General features: G+C 43.9%; 1 long non-coding RNA gene across 2 annotated transcripts in view; it reads right to left on the reverse strand.

Annotated features, from left to right (window-relative positions):
* Positions 1-14,987, reverse strand: part of LOC125639339 (uncharacterized) — a 26,207-nt gene continuing 11,220 nt past the window's right edge. The window contains exons 1-4 of one of the 2 annotated variants that reach the window (XR_007357463.2): positions 6,268-9,476; positions 5,145-5,277; positions 4,564-4,800; positions 1-2,132 (exon numbers count right to left, since the gene is read on the reverse strand). This is a non-coding gene — a long non-coding RNA (uncharacterized LOC125639339). Of the gene's footprint in view, positions 2,133-4,563; positions 4,801-5,144; positions 5,278-6,267; positions 9,477-14,987 lie in introns of those variants that run through there. The other variant, XR_007357464.2, reaches the window with a different exon arrangement.

A 14,987-nucleotide genomic window follows, 5' to 3' on the forward strand; every position in this document is an offset into this window, starting at 1 on the left:
GGCTCTTACATCATTTAATTTCACAATCTCTTAATGTGATGGACCACTATTTCACCCTCTTTTCCCAGGCCAAACCAACTAATGAACAAAATACACACCAGCTAATAAAAGCTCTCGATAGCTGACATAAATACCACATCCACTCTCAGCCAATCCTCCTCAAACCATTGGGAGAAAAATGACCCTTATAGTATGCCCCGCAGGGTAACAGTTCCAGGCTCTGGCAGATTAAGGGTGGAAGAAGGGGTAATTGCAAAGCTGAGAACCTTTTAACGGTAATGTCCTGCCAACAGCCAACTCCCTTTAAAACTTGCCATGACCTTGACACAGTTTCTGAGGTCCCAAGACATATGCTAAAACCAACACATTGGAAACCTACTTCCTGGCAGTGCAGGCCATAAGTCACAGGGGTCATGTGCTTCTCATGTGAAATGGTGCTTGATAAACAGATCTCTGCAGTCTGCATTCAGGTTCTTTCCTGTGGAGTCTCAAATGTGTAGGCCAAGGTAGAGCACGTCACAGCAATCTCATCTCAGAGTGCCAAAGGCGTGGATAATTGGGGCTAGATCCATGTCAGAGATAAACGGTCATACTCTTATCACCACCTAGAGGTGGAAGAATGTGCTTCTGGACACAGCTGCTACTGGGAATGACCCAAGATCTATTAATATACCTAACATATGCATTTGCATTATAAAAGAGCAGATGGACTCTCTGTATTAGGAGTGCCGGTATAGCGCAATATTGAGAACTGAAAAGTAATGTACACTGTGGGGAGGGAGAGAAATACCCCAACTCTACACCTACAAAAAACTCTAAACTAGCTATTACCACCCAAGAAAGATGTGATGCCTGTTATAACAATATCCTCATTTAATACCAGGCACTCAAATTCACTCATCTTAGTATTTAAACTTCTAGCATTTAAGGACTTACAAAATTTGTCAAGTTAGCTGTCTGCCATTGTGTGATGTAATTGAGACTCCACCAACTTCTATCTTCTCCTCTTTACTATGATATAGAGTAACCCCTTTAATAGATCCTCCCCTAGGGGATGTCTTTGTTTCAACTGTGTGCTCCTCTGCACCTGCTGGCATTCCCCCAGCCCTTAGTTTAAAAACTCCTGCATGAACTTTTTACTTTGACATGCCAGCAATCTGACTCCTTTTTGGTTTAGGTGGAGACCATCCTTCCTCTAGAGGCTCCTTCTTTCCAAAAAGGTTTTCTAGATCCTAATAAACCTAAATTCCTCTTCCCAACATCATAGTCTTATCCACACACTGAGACCTTGTCTAACTGGACCTGCATGGAAACTGGAAACATTTCAGAGAATACTACCATGGATGTCCTGAACTTTAGCCTTTGACCTAACAGCCTAAATTTGGCCTCCAGAACCTCTCTCCTACTTTTCCCTATGTCACTGGTACCTACAAGTACCACAACCACTAGTTCCTCCCCAGCACTGCACATAAGTCTATCTCGATGTCTTGAGACATCTATCATATAGATGATAGTCTATAAAATCGTGCACAGTGTGGAAAAAATTAACAGAAAAGTATTATTTACCTTTCCACACAATACAAATTCCAGGGGTCACCCAATGAAATTAATAGGCAGCAGGTTTAACACAAACAAGAGGAGGTACATTTTCATAAAACATACAACTAACCTATTGAACTCATTGCCGTGGGATGTTGTGATGGCCAAAAGCATAACCGGGTACAGAAAAGAACTGGGTAAGTTCATGGAGGATAGCTCTATCAATGGCTATTAGCCAAGACGGTTAGGGACGCAACCTCATTCTCGGGGTGACCCTAATCCTCTGACCATCAGAAGCCAGAAGTGGAAGACAGGGATGGATCACTCCATACTTGCCATGTTCTGTTCACTCCTGAAGCTCTGGTATAGACCACCTTTGGAGATGCTATATTGGGCAAGGCTGACCATGGTCTAACCCAATACGGCAGTTCTTGTTTTCGTAACTTCGATACTTGTGCATGCTTCATCAACCCACCAACATTTCTTTAGGCTTAGCTGTACCAAGTTGCAGCCAGCTAGCTCTTGTCAAAGCCCCAAGTTCATCTAGATATTGAGTTTGCGTCAGGCAGAGCCTTCAGGAACTGAATCAAAAACTAAAAGAAAAAAATCCAGTTTGATTTGAACCAAAGCCACTTTTATATATATATATATACATAAGTTGAAGAACTAAAAAAGAAATTCATTTCAAATTGACCAAAATATTTCAGGTTGATGCAAAATTATTTTTTTCTTGGTTTCTTTTGAGTCAGCCCATCTATTTGTCAAAATTTTTTCACTCAGCACCACCCATTCTGGCTCTGGATTCCATACCAGAAAATCCTTTCTACTTGCTCAGTCATTGCTAAGAATGTATGGCCTTTCAGTTGAGAGCATGTCTTCTCTGCAATTGGAGCTTTAGAGAAGAAAGTAGATGATGTGTTGGTGAGCAACCATCTGTACTCATCCACTACCTCATAGGACAACAGCCTCAGTGGATGTGTCACTTTAAATGAGGGAGCAAAGTAGAGCTTCTTAGCCAAACCCATTGTTTAGAAGTTCACTAAAATGCTGTCATCTACTTTTCTCCTAGCCAAACATCTCAATAAATTCTCAGTAGATTTAGTTCTTAGTCTGAATCTGAGTCTGGATCTAGATTTGATGGTCTCAAGGCAAAACTCCCCTTGACTTCAATAGGGTAAGGCATTCACTCCTAGTGAGTGACTGTCCCTACCCCGAAATGCATAAATTCTACCTAAATTAGAGACAAAGTGTAGGAGGGGAAACTTGGGCAAAGAGAGATGAAGTGAATTGACCCAGGTCACACACCAGGTCTGCATGCAGTGCAGTGGTAGTCATGTCAGTCCCACAATATTGAGAGATCAGCTGAGAGAGGCAATATCTTTTATTGGACCAAATTTTGTTGGTGAGAGAGACAAGCTTTTGAGCTTGTCAGTGTCAGGAATAGAATCCAGATCTCCTTCCTTATCGGTCCAGTGCCCTGTCTACTGGACTATCTGCCACTTCTAAGTCCCTGGAGACTAGAACTCCTGAGTTTTCATCCTGGATCCTGCATTTACCCCCTCTGTAGCTTTGAGCAAGTCACTTAACCTGTGAAATGGGGGTACTATTTACTGACCTACCTCACATGGGTAAAGAGCCTGGAATTCGAAAAGCACTGTATAAATACTAAATACTGATATTACCATATGAAAAAACTGGAAATCCCCACGCACACCTCAAGTGCTACATACATTGATTTCTTTTCCCTGTGGGATTTTTTTTAATATGTCTTATGCAGGGTCCATTTATAAGCCCTCTCTGTAAGGCCTTCCTGTTGGTTTCTTATGTTTGTTTACTCATATAATTTTGTATTGCCTTTTGGGGGACAGAGGCTTGGAACTAACTAAAAATCTCTGGGACAAGTCTTGTTAAATGGATGGCTTTTGTGGTTTGTTTTGTTTTATTGTGCTGGAAAAATATGTCTCTTTTTTCTGAAAGTAGTTGTCATTTGTTCAATACACTTTGCCTCTTTCTCAAGGGCACACACTTTTCTGGCTGTGCCACAGAGGGGGAAGTATCAAAGCAGGAGAAGGCAGACTTTAAAAGGAGAACTGAATTTTTAAGTAACTTTTTAAAATAACTTAAGATCCCATCTAATAAGCAGAATGTGTGTAAACACAGTGTAGGCTAGTGAGTAGAGTAGGAAGCAGGCATCTGGGACTCCTCCTAGGTTTTAATAACCACCCTGCCAAATACACTTTCTGTGAGCTGGGACAAGTCACTTAAGGCCAAATAAAACCGAGGAGTACTTGTGGCACCTTAGAGACTAACAAATTTATTTGGGCTTAAGCTTTCGTGGGCTAAAACTCGCTTCATCGAATGCATGCAGTGGAAAATACGGTAGGAAGATATATAGACACACACAGAGAACATGAAAAAATGGGGGTTGCCATACCAACTGTAATGAGAGTAATCAATTAAGGTGAGCTATTATCAGCAGAAGAAAAAAAACTTTTGTAGTGATAATCAGGACGACCCATTTCCAACAGTTGACAAGAAGGTGTGAGTAACAGTAGGGGGAAAATTAGCATGGGGAAATAGTTTTACTTTGTGTAATGACCCATCCACTCCCAGTCTTTATTCAAGCCTAAGTTAATGGTGTCCAGTTTGCAAATTAATTCCAATTCTGCAGTTTCTCATTGGAGTCTGTTTTTGAAGTTTTTTTGTTGGAGGATTGCGACTTTTAGATCTGAAATTGAGTGACCAGGGAGGTTGAAGTGTTCTCTGACTGGTTTTTTGAATGTTATAATTCTTGATGTCTGATTTATGTCCATTTATTCTTTTGTGTAGAGATTGTCCGATTTGGCCAATGTACATGGCAGAGGGACATTGCTGGCCAAATGTGTCTGACCTTGTGCAAGTAAGGCTCCTTCCACCCTCTTACCTCCCACCTTGTGCCCATGTGCCGGGACTAGACACGATCCCATTGAATAGATGGAATTTCTAGTGCTTATATAAAGTTCCTTAATAACTCTGCCAACTTACCTGTCCTTACTTGTAACCAAGCCTTCTCATTCCACTTTTTATCACTGCAGGTGCAGAGGGCACCACTTGTATGTGTGGACACAGTTAATGTGTGTCTGTTTCTGTTCCCATGTGTAAAATGGGGATAATACCACCTTTCGTCTTTCTTGTCTGTTGAGATCAGAAGCTCTTCAGGGCAGGAACTGTCTCTTATTCTGTGTGAGTACAGTGTCTAACACAATAGGGCCAATCCGGGTGCTGCAGTGATACAAGTAATATAATAGCAATAAGAGCTTCATTTCTTTCATCTACATTTCTTCTTGTATTATCAATCAAATGAAATAAAATCAGGGAAGAGAGAGAACAAAACTAAAGGGTCAGATAATACACACCTGCTCCAGCTACTGTGAAAAGCACCTTCTGCCTAGTTGCTAATTATAGTTAGAGACTGAGTGGATTGTTTGCCTTGTCCCATACATGGTAAAAGCCTTGGCACTTTCTCAGAGCTGTAAGGAGCATGTCACATTTGCTCAGCCACCCAACCCCTTCTATAATTCCTCCCAACTTTGAAGTAAAGATGTCAACCCTTTCAGTAGGCTCACCTCAGCCAGCTGTTCAGGAGCCTTCTCCTTTCCTTTGATCTGCTGATGTTACAAGTTGTACACAGGTTGTACGCTGCTTTTTCAGATGTCCTTTCCAAATATCCAACTGTCTACTCTCCATCTCTATCTTGCACTGAAATCAAATGTTCATTAATAATTCTTCATTAGCTGTATGGTTGTCATGACTGGTAATTAAAAGATACATGGTAGGAGGGAAGAAAAGTCCTGCTCCATTTTATGTTGTGTGATACCAGTATGATTGTGTTATTAAAGGCATGTCAAGGGCCCCAAGAGCTTTGGCTGAGTGCCTTTTGGTGTGGAGTTCCTTTTAGACTGAAATGGAACTAAATGAAATCCAAATATCCATTTCCTTTTAGGTGATAACATTTCAAGCTCATATCCATTCCCTGCCCCCCCCCCCAGCCCTTCTCTACCTCCCTTTGGCCCCTGTGAACCTCTGGGACATGTCATTTATTCTTTACATTATGGCAGTACCTAAATGCCCTGTAACAGCATGGTGTGTCCTCATTAAGAGAGAGTGGAACTCAGGGCCAGTCAACCCCTGTTTCATGACATGGCCCCTTTAAGGAAACAGGTGTTCAAGGGAACAGCAGACAAACTGGGGACTAGGGGACTGGTGTTAATCAGGGAGCTGCTTCTTGAACATGATAAAGCCCAGAGGTTAGCTGATGCTAGGAAGAGGTGAGAGAGGGCAGATAGCCTGAAGAACGCTGAGTTGGGAACACTGAGTCAGCTAGGCTCCCTGGGGTGGGAATGAAAGGGATGGGGAAGCCTGCCTGAACTGTAGCATAGCCCTAGAAGGAGGGGTGTGAGGGCCCTGAACCAAGGGGAAGACGTGTGTTAGACAAAGGGCACATCCATGTAGTGGGGCTGGAACCTAGATCCTGGTGAGCTGGGGAAGCCTGCATAACCCCATCAAGAAAAGGGCTCTGGAATTCCTTAACCTGTATTTTGATTCCCCTTGACAAGTAGGGCAGATCACTTGAAGTACATACTTCTGAATCAGATTGATTTTTCTGAAAGAAAATACTACTTTGGATCTGTGACAAATCAGAAAACAAGGGAAACTGAAGTAAGTAAGTATAAATACAGCATATCTTACCACATAGTCATGTGTCCTTCTATCCGTTGAGAAGAAGGTACGTTGACTGGTACATATTCTATATTTCTAAAAATTACACTTGAGAGCCCAGGGACCAGGGCATAAGGATGCCAGCAAGAAAGTCTCTTCAGAGAGGCCAGGGGCTGTCCTGGGACTGGGAGAGCTTCCTTGTTCAGAGGAACTGTATGGGTACTGTGCGCCTGAAGCCTTGGAACAACAGTGAACTGGAATCCCCAAGAGGGAAGAGTTTGGGTCTGAGGGGCCAAAGGGGGACTCTATTTTTATAATTAGATCCCTAGAAAAGGAATATACTTTCGGGCACAAGTAAGTTATTGGGAGGGACCTGAGCCATTCCATGAGGGGGCACACAGCATATGGTGCCCTGCCACAGGCCCCAGCCAAAATCAGGGACCCATTTCACTAGACCCTGTGCAGTTGCTCTTTAAGAGACATTAAAATGCTCATTAAGCCCTGGGGAGCTTACAATTTAAACGGGCAAAGGGTGGGAGTGGAAAGGGGTGAAGTGACGTGACTGCACAGCAGGTCAGTGCGGAGGAAGGAAGAGAACCTAGCTCTCGCTTCCCAGTCCACTGCCTTATTGATAGACACTGTCTCTCCTGTATCCTGTCCATAGTCATTCAAGAGCCCGGCTAACACAGTGAGGCACAACGGAGTGCGATTAGAACAAAACGGAACTTATATTTATGAATAAACACGTTAGCATAATAGAGGTCACACCATCTTTCCTATATGGCTGAGTGAGCCAATTAGCTTGGTGTAGTACGTAGCTATCTGATCTTTTAGAGGTTAGTATAATAGTCTTTATAATAGTCTTCTTATTAAATATAGATGAGCCAAAAACAAGGGTTAATTTGGTAAATACTGAGTTGGCTATATGGTTACAAACACAAAATGTTCTAATTTTGCTTCGGAACAATGGTAGCAATTATTCCAGCAATTAGTGTAAAATCAGCTATCTGGCATATTTAATTAGCTGGTTTCTTGCAGTAACAGCATTTGTTTGTGCTGTTTAAATATATGAAAACATACAGAAATGTTCTCCAAATATTTTCCTTCAAATGTACTGAATGGTATGTTTAAATCCTCTGTAACATACACATTGCTAGATTTTTAATCTTCTGGATATACACGTACAAAGGGATATACCATGGAAAGTCATTTTTATTTCCTAAGCACAATATTTCTTACAAGCTTCCCTTCCATTCCCCAAAGGATCAGGCATTTTAACAACTGTTGAATCTCTCCATCTGACTGTTATCTGAAGTGTAACAGATTGTATTTTGGATCGTGGCAGGTTCACTTCATAAGATGATGGGTATATGTGGTGGTTGGGGAGCGAGGGTATGTGTATAAATTTTGAATAGCTGACTGCCTTTAGGGAACCCTGCAGGGCTGTGACAGTCAGCGTGGCTGGCGGTAGAGTTTATCGGTCTGCATCAGATTTTTTGAGCCAAACTAATCGTTAGATAATTGTAATTTCTGACTGTCTGCATAACTGCTTCCTGTTGAGGGAAAGAAATGAGAGTTACAGTGTAAGGTTAGTGTAGGAGAAAACACCCAATTAACATACTGGCAAAAGGCACAGCTACAGAAGAACCATATTGTAAGGGGGAAAGGAATGTTTAAGGTGTGGCCCATGCTTTAAATAGACTGTACAGAAATAGTGCCTTCTCACTCAACAGCTCTTCTCGCAGTGTCCATTTAGGGGCAGGTCTGCTCCCTCTGCATTCAAAACCAGATTTATCCCCTTGGGTGACAAAGCTAAGTTTTTAGTACTGCAGAGCCAATGCAACTGGGAGAGACTGAGATTAATTCCTTTCTGGTAAATGTGATATGGAAAACATGGAGATGTTAAATACGAAACCCCGAGATGCCATTTGGGCACGGTATCTTTTCAGAGTCCTATTTGTTCATGGACTGGCCTACCTGGGCTACTTTGAATCTAGCTAGTGTGGGTAACAATAGCCGTGAAGACAGTGCAACATGGACTCCAGCACTGGTAGTACAAGCCTGGCACGGACCATAGGTACGTGCTCAGCCCACTAGCCTGTTCTGAAGCCCACGCTGCTCTGTCTTTGCTCATAGTGTTACACATGCAAGCTGAATTCAAGCGAGGGTGGGTAGACCAGCCCGTGCACATCTTTTGCTGTGTAGGCCTAACACATTATTCAGTTTTGGGGTAAGGAGAAGTTCTGCTTTGGTGAAGCTTGGGAGCTTTGCTATGCTAAAGCTTTGTGAAAGACTGGGCTGCAGACCCAGTTATGTTGGAGGGCAGAGGAAAAATCAGTACCTACTTGAAGAGCTTCCAACCCCTCAAATCTCCCCACCCCAGCTCTGTAGAGTGAATTCCCAGTCCTATGCAGGCAACACATTTCCCTGACTGTTAAAATACAGTAGTGTAGCAAGCTGCTGTGTGTTTGGGGAAGGCTATATTGGCAAAAATCTACAAGTAACTGCTACATCACTGTCTGGTGAAGTGCTGTGGTGCCCATGTGGGTCACTGCACTGAAGATTTAACCTTACACACTGCACCTAAATAAGCTTTGGTGAGATTATATTTTTTAATTAAATATTTTTAATTAAAGCAAAAGTCTGTAGTCACACAACAGTATGAGCTTGTTTGTACCAGGTAATATATCGTAAGAACATAAGAATGGCCATACTGGATCACACCAATGGGCCATCTAGCCCAGTATCCTGCCTTCCGACAGTGATCAATGCCAGATGCTTCAGAGAGAATGAACAGAACAGGTAATCATCAAGTGATCCATCCCCTGTCGCCCATTCCCAACTTCTGGCAAACATCAAAATATTTGTCATTATTTGAAGAATGGACCGATCTGAGAAGTTTTTCTTTTTCATGAAGTTATGCTGGCACAACCCAATGCCCCCCTCCCCTTATGGAGTCCCCTGGGAAGGTAGATCAGCACTGTATATTGCTAATGCTATTGCAAGCATCATGAAGTATTTTGGGAAGGGCTAAAGGTTTGTGAGTGGAGAGTGGAAGATTCATTTGCAGGAGTACAAGAGGCCGAGGGGGGGGCGGTGGGAAAGAAGAAAGCAGAGAATGGGTTAATTCAGCACTGCAGCTTGCAGGCTCAGTCTGAAGATAAGAAGCTAATTCCAACCCAAGGCCAGCTGCTACCTTCTGCCAAGACAGAAGAGGGGAAGTCCAACCCCTCCCCACCCCCCACCCCAACCAGCCCTGTAAAAAGAAGAACTAAGTGGAACAAAGCTGCAGAGAGAACAGTGAGAGCGAATGAAACAGCAACAGCAAAGGCAAAAACAGAAGGGAAAACAGTCTCCGGAGCCGGGATGTTTTGGGAAACCGGGAAGGCCACAGCAAGCCTGTTTGGACTGGTACAAAGAGCACCAGGAACAGAAGGCCCTGGATGAAAACACCCCCAAAGGAACCCAGGACTTATAACCCTCCCGAGAGTCAAAGCAAGTTGGAGAGCACAGCAGATCCTTGGACAGCCTGGACCCAGGACAGCACTCCCATCCACCTTCCCCACCCTCTCCCCCCTTCTTCTGATGTTACACCCAGACTTGGCCAGTCTGGGTCGTGCGTGTGTATGAAAGTGGGTTAGGGATTGGGGCATTAACGCTTTCTTTCTTCCCCTGAGTGACATGGGAGCGTTCCCAGCACTCTCTGCTATTTTATTATTTTATCAATAGAGCTTTAAAATGTAGACACTTAGTGTGCCTCATCATCTCCTCCCCAAAAAAGATCCTGTGGCCCCAGCCTGATCAACTGTGGCCCAGGCAGATTGGTAATGAAAATCTGTCACAATGCAACTAAGATCCTTAACCCCTAATTATAAAATGTTTTTTATGTTTAAAATGCTCTGGCAAACTTCATGAACAATACCCAATCACTCCAGCAGCTCATGGACATTTAAATTTCCCAAGGGAAAAAACTATTCAGATACACTTCTGTTCTGGAAAAACTATGGAATGGGTTTCTCCCAACTACTGATGGATTACATGGTAGCAAAGAGAGACAAAAACAAGTCCGTGGAGCATGAGACATTTGCAGAGATTATTCCATTTGACTTCCCGTATGGTCATGTGAATTGTATAAATGTAGCAGAAGATGGATAAAAATCATGCTCTAGCTGATGGTCAAGGAGTAGTATACTGAATTGCCAGACCCTTCGGTGGTGTACGGCATGATGTGGCCATCAAGCAATTTCTGAACAAGGACTGTGAGACTCATCAACATCTTTGCATGAAAGCTAAACCTCTGACCAAGTATTACCAGACTGCACATTTTAAACCAGCTGTAACAGCTTTGACTTAACAAACGTGCAGAATGCAGCCTTCAGTACCAAAGAAGCTACCTCAAAGTGCATTGCTGCAGATGAAACTCCTATCCAAGAGATCGTAAAAGCTGAGACTAAAAGAATGACAAATCCTTTTAGCATTGAACCTGGAACAATCCCAGACAACAGAATGCCACTTGCAGACACTGCATCATCTACTGTGACCACACCTGAAATTGCAGAAAGTTTGTACATAAGAGAGAATGGCACACAAGAAATGAAGTAGTTCTTAACCAGTAGGCTGCAAAGGGGTGAGGGAGAGGGTCTTTGATTCCATAAAAAGGCATAATCTCAAATCATTTGGAAATCTCAACAAAATGATCAAACAAAAGTTGAAGTAGACAGCACAAGAAATAACTACTGATCGCTAGCTATTCAGCAAGCTGACAGTTATTTCCCAGTGCTGAGAGGTTGACAGCCAAGGTCTGATAAAATATAAGTTGGCACCTTTCCCTTTTCAACTTGAATGGATCTCTAAGAAAGACTCAAAAAAGCAACACAGTCTTAGCAGGAGAAAAATCTGTCAATGTTTGAGCTACCACCATCCAGTGAGCCAACATTAGCTATTATTGGCCTCAAGATCTTCTGCAGATGATGTGCACTAATAGTGTAATATGTAAAACTTTTGGGGAGCTATCCAATCAGCTGCTGACCATTATCCTTGGACTAAAATGTCAATACACTTCTGTTGGGTGGTGACAATTATGCCAATGATGAATCAATCAAATCTAGTGAGAGAGCCTGCATTGTCCAAATGCAAGAAGTTCAGAACCCCACTTTGTTTATGTCATATCAAAGCAATGCTTTAAGATATCAAATTCAAAGAATAAACCAAACATTGCAAACTTTCTCCTCAGTGACTGGGTCATGGAGTGTGAATGGAGATTGTCACCTCATCATGAAGTATACCTTGCTGTTGGCTTTCGTGACACTGCATGAGCAGTGAAAATAGTGCCTGGCAACCATTCTGCAATAGGAGAACTTGAGGCAGTTCACGAGGAAGCAGATTCATGCACGTTTTTGCATGTTCACGCAAAGCAAACTGTCAGAATAAACAGGGTGCTAATGTGGAGATTGGACTCAGGTGTTGCATCTATGTGCCCAAGATATTTCTCTGTTTCTGGGGTAACTATCTATTTAAAAGAGGTTTTGGCCAAAAGAAGAGATTCATTCCCATGCATGGAGTGGCTACAGAGCTAAGAACGGACATGTGTCTTATTCTGCCAAACATTCATGCAGTCAATGGCTCTGACTCCAGTTCAGCTTTCAGTGGCATGGGAAAAACGATGACTGAAGACAGCAGATGAACACCCAGAGCTAATGGAGGGTTTGAAGCATCTTGGGAGCAGTGCATCTCAGATTAATTCTGTCTATTCCTCTCTCTGTCTCACTGGTATCTTTATTATACTGTGGTAAGAAACACACATCTCTGGATAATGTGTACTATGAGTTGTTTGCTAAGAAAAACAAAACAAGTGAGAAACTGCCATCGACAATGGACTCCTTCAGGCAGTACCTGAAACGTGCAAATTATCAGTCATACATATAGACTCGTGCAACAGTTCAGTATTTTCAAGTGTCCCCTGTCAACAACGGATGGGTGGTACATAGCCCAGGGCATCTTGTTCCTAAAATAATGGTGCTACCACCTGTTCCAGAAGTCATCCCCACCTCTGTGCGGTGTGGTGCTGTGAGTACCTGTGCAACAAGGAGATGCAAATGTCACAGGGAAGATTTGGTGTATTCTGATGCATGCAGTTGTGACAGTGACAAGTATAGCAACAGAGAACTGTACTCATGAGACACAGGTTCAGAGGGCGAGTAGAAATGTTTCAACTATCTGCAAATTACTGTGATATTTTTGTGAGTAAACACAGCTTGAAGAGGTGTTGCATTAGACATTCAGTAGCTCATAGTTATATGTAGGGGTTGTGAAACCAGGGGCTACTACCCCTGATTGGATCTGTAATGGCTCCCAGAAGAGCAGATTACTGTCATACCAGTGAAAAAGGTCCACAGTAATTAACTTGCATACAATGCAGTTTATTTAAGAAGGAATTACACAAATAGTAAAGGGTTACATTAAGCACATAACTCCTATGTTAGACATTAAAGGACTACACAGTAAGCTATATGTAAGCTGGGGAATAGTCCCGCTATTGTGGGGAACTTTCCTGGCTTCTGCACTACCCCAGTGAAGTGGGCTAGCGAAAGGATCTGAGTCCTCGCTCCCACTTCCTTTACCCAGTGGCCTTCCTGCCCTTGAGGACTCCCCTTCCACTCTCCTGTCTGGCAGAGTACTCGTAACCCCAACAAGGCTGGGCCCAGGATTCCTGGGGGGCTCGACCCACAACCCTGCTGTGGTCACCTAGGACAGGGGCTAGGGTGTCCCCACTCCAGGGTACTCTCTCTGCACTGGACATTTCTCTGACCCACTGACCATTACATACAAGTTAAAGTAAACGCAAGTTATTTAATCAACAAGTAATTTTAAAAAGAATAAGGAAAAATGGGAAAGGTTAAAGGAAACACATCAACCATCTCTGTGGCTGGGAACATCACAAACAGTGTCTCTGGAATGTCAAGGCAGTTCACAGTCTGTTCCTTGTAAGTCCCAGGCCTCCTTCTCAGGCCCTGGCTGTGCTGCAGGGATCTGTGGGTTGGACACTTGCTCTGGTGGTGGCCACACGCTCTCAGGCTCTAAGTGGTAGGACCCTTCTTCCCAGTGTCGCCCCCGCCCTGTCGGGGTTATGATCCAAGCCTGGCCTGCAGAGCCTCTTGGCTGAGGCATCTCCCTGTGCTGGGCCCGCTGCCCAAGGTCTCCCTCTCTCTCCCAAGCTGCTCACCGCACCCAGCTCCGGACTGCTCCAGCCCCAGCTCCACCACTCGGTCTCAGTGTTATACCAATAAAATAAAAACCAGCAGGATCTTATTAAAGGGGAAAAGTCAAAATACCACATTTATTGTGAATACAGAAAGAATCATAGTAAGCAGCTAGTTATAGCTATAACATTCCATTCAATTTCATATTTATTCACACACACACACAGGTTCTGCAAGGTTGTTATCACAGTTACCAGCCTTAGAGCTGCTCATGCCAAGCCACTGGCCAGGTGGCCTGGACATGAGGAGGGAGCAGGGCCTTGTCAGATGCACATCTGATGCTCCTGGAAGTTGGTTTGCAGAATCAGACCCCAAAGTTCTCATTTTCTAGAGTCCATTTTTATAGGAATTTCTTCCTATGCCAGTCTGTGGGAATTGCTTCATCATGCTGTTGCTGAATCAATCAGCAGATGGCACATTCCTGACAGCTCCGTGCTGCCAGATGTTATCTTGTTCTTTGGTTCTCCCATCCTTGAGGCTGTTGGGTGGATTCCAGTCTGCCCCCCGGGGGTCCTCTGGTTATTTCCACTTGACGCCTTCTTCAGCCGATGGACACTGGATTCCTAGGCTGGCACCTCCCTGATCATTCAGTTATTATCCACACCAAGCATCCATCCACATACATCCTCTATCTCTATTTTAATCACAATTGTTAACAAAGCAAGATGAATACAACAAAAGGGCGGGTGCTGTTTCTGTTGTTACAGAGTATTGCTTTGAGTCTCTCTCTGTATGAGTAGTTGTTACAAAGAATTGCTTTGAGAACAGACTCTGTCTCAGAATGTACTAACACAATTAGCAGCTTGCAAGTTTCACACACACAGGGAGAGAAACGGTACCAAAAACCAAGAGACCTCTTAGTTTAAATTGCAGGGTATTACTAATTATGGGGAATCAAACTCGTTTGTGATTTTAATACAGAACTGTTTTAATACGATCCAACATCAGCACTGCTGCTGCTCTGCCTCCAGCTCCTTGGGCTGCTTCTTTGGCCCTCTGCCTCTGGTTCCTACAGCTCTGTTCCCAAGACAGGTCTGCTCTGCAGGCTGCTTCTGTGACTCTGCTCCCAGCACTGACCTGCTTAGTGGGCTGCTTTTCTGGCCCCTCTGGCTCTGGTTGCTGCAGCTCTCCTCCCAGGGCAATTTCCTCTCTCTGGGCTGTGCCTCTGGCTTTGGGGCTGCAGCTCTGCTCCCAGGACAGGGTCTGCTCTCTCTGGATCTGGCACAGCTCTGCTCCCCAGCTCAGCTTGTGTCCCTGCTTTCTCCTTAGCTCGGCCCCACTCTGTCTGACCCAGGCAATTCCAGCTCACACGGAGGATGGGACCTCCCTGGCCTCCTGACTCCCTGATTAGTCTGCCCGCCCTGTCATTCAGGCTGACCTGGAGCATTGGCCTCTCCCCATTGTTCCTGGGGACTATCAGTCTCAGGGTCCTGATTCCCCATGGACCCTTCCCCTTTTAGCACTGGGAGCTAGCAACTAAAACACTCCCAC

This window comes from Caretta caretta, chromosome 7, assembly GCF_965140235.1.
Source record: "Caretta caretta isolate rCarCar2 chromosome 7, rCarCar1.hap1, whole genome shotgun sequence".
Lineage (NCBI taxonomy): Eukaryota > Metazoa > Chordata > Testudines > Cheloniidae > Caretta > Caretta caretta.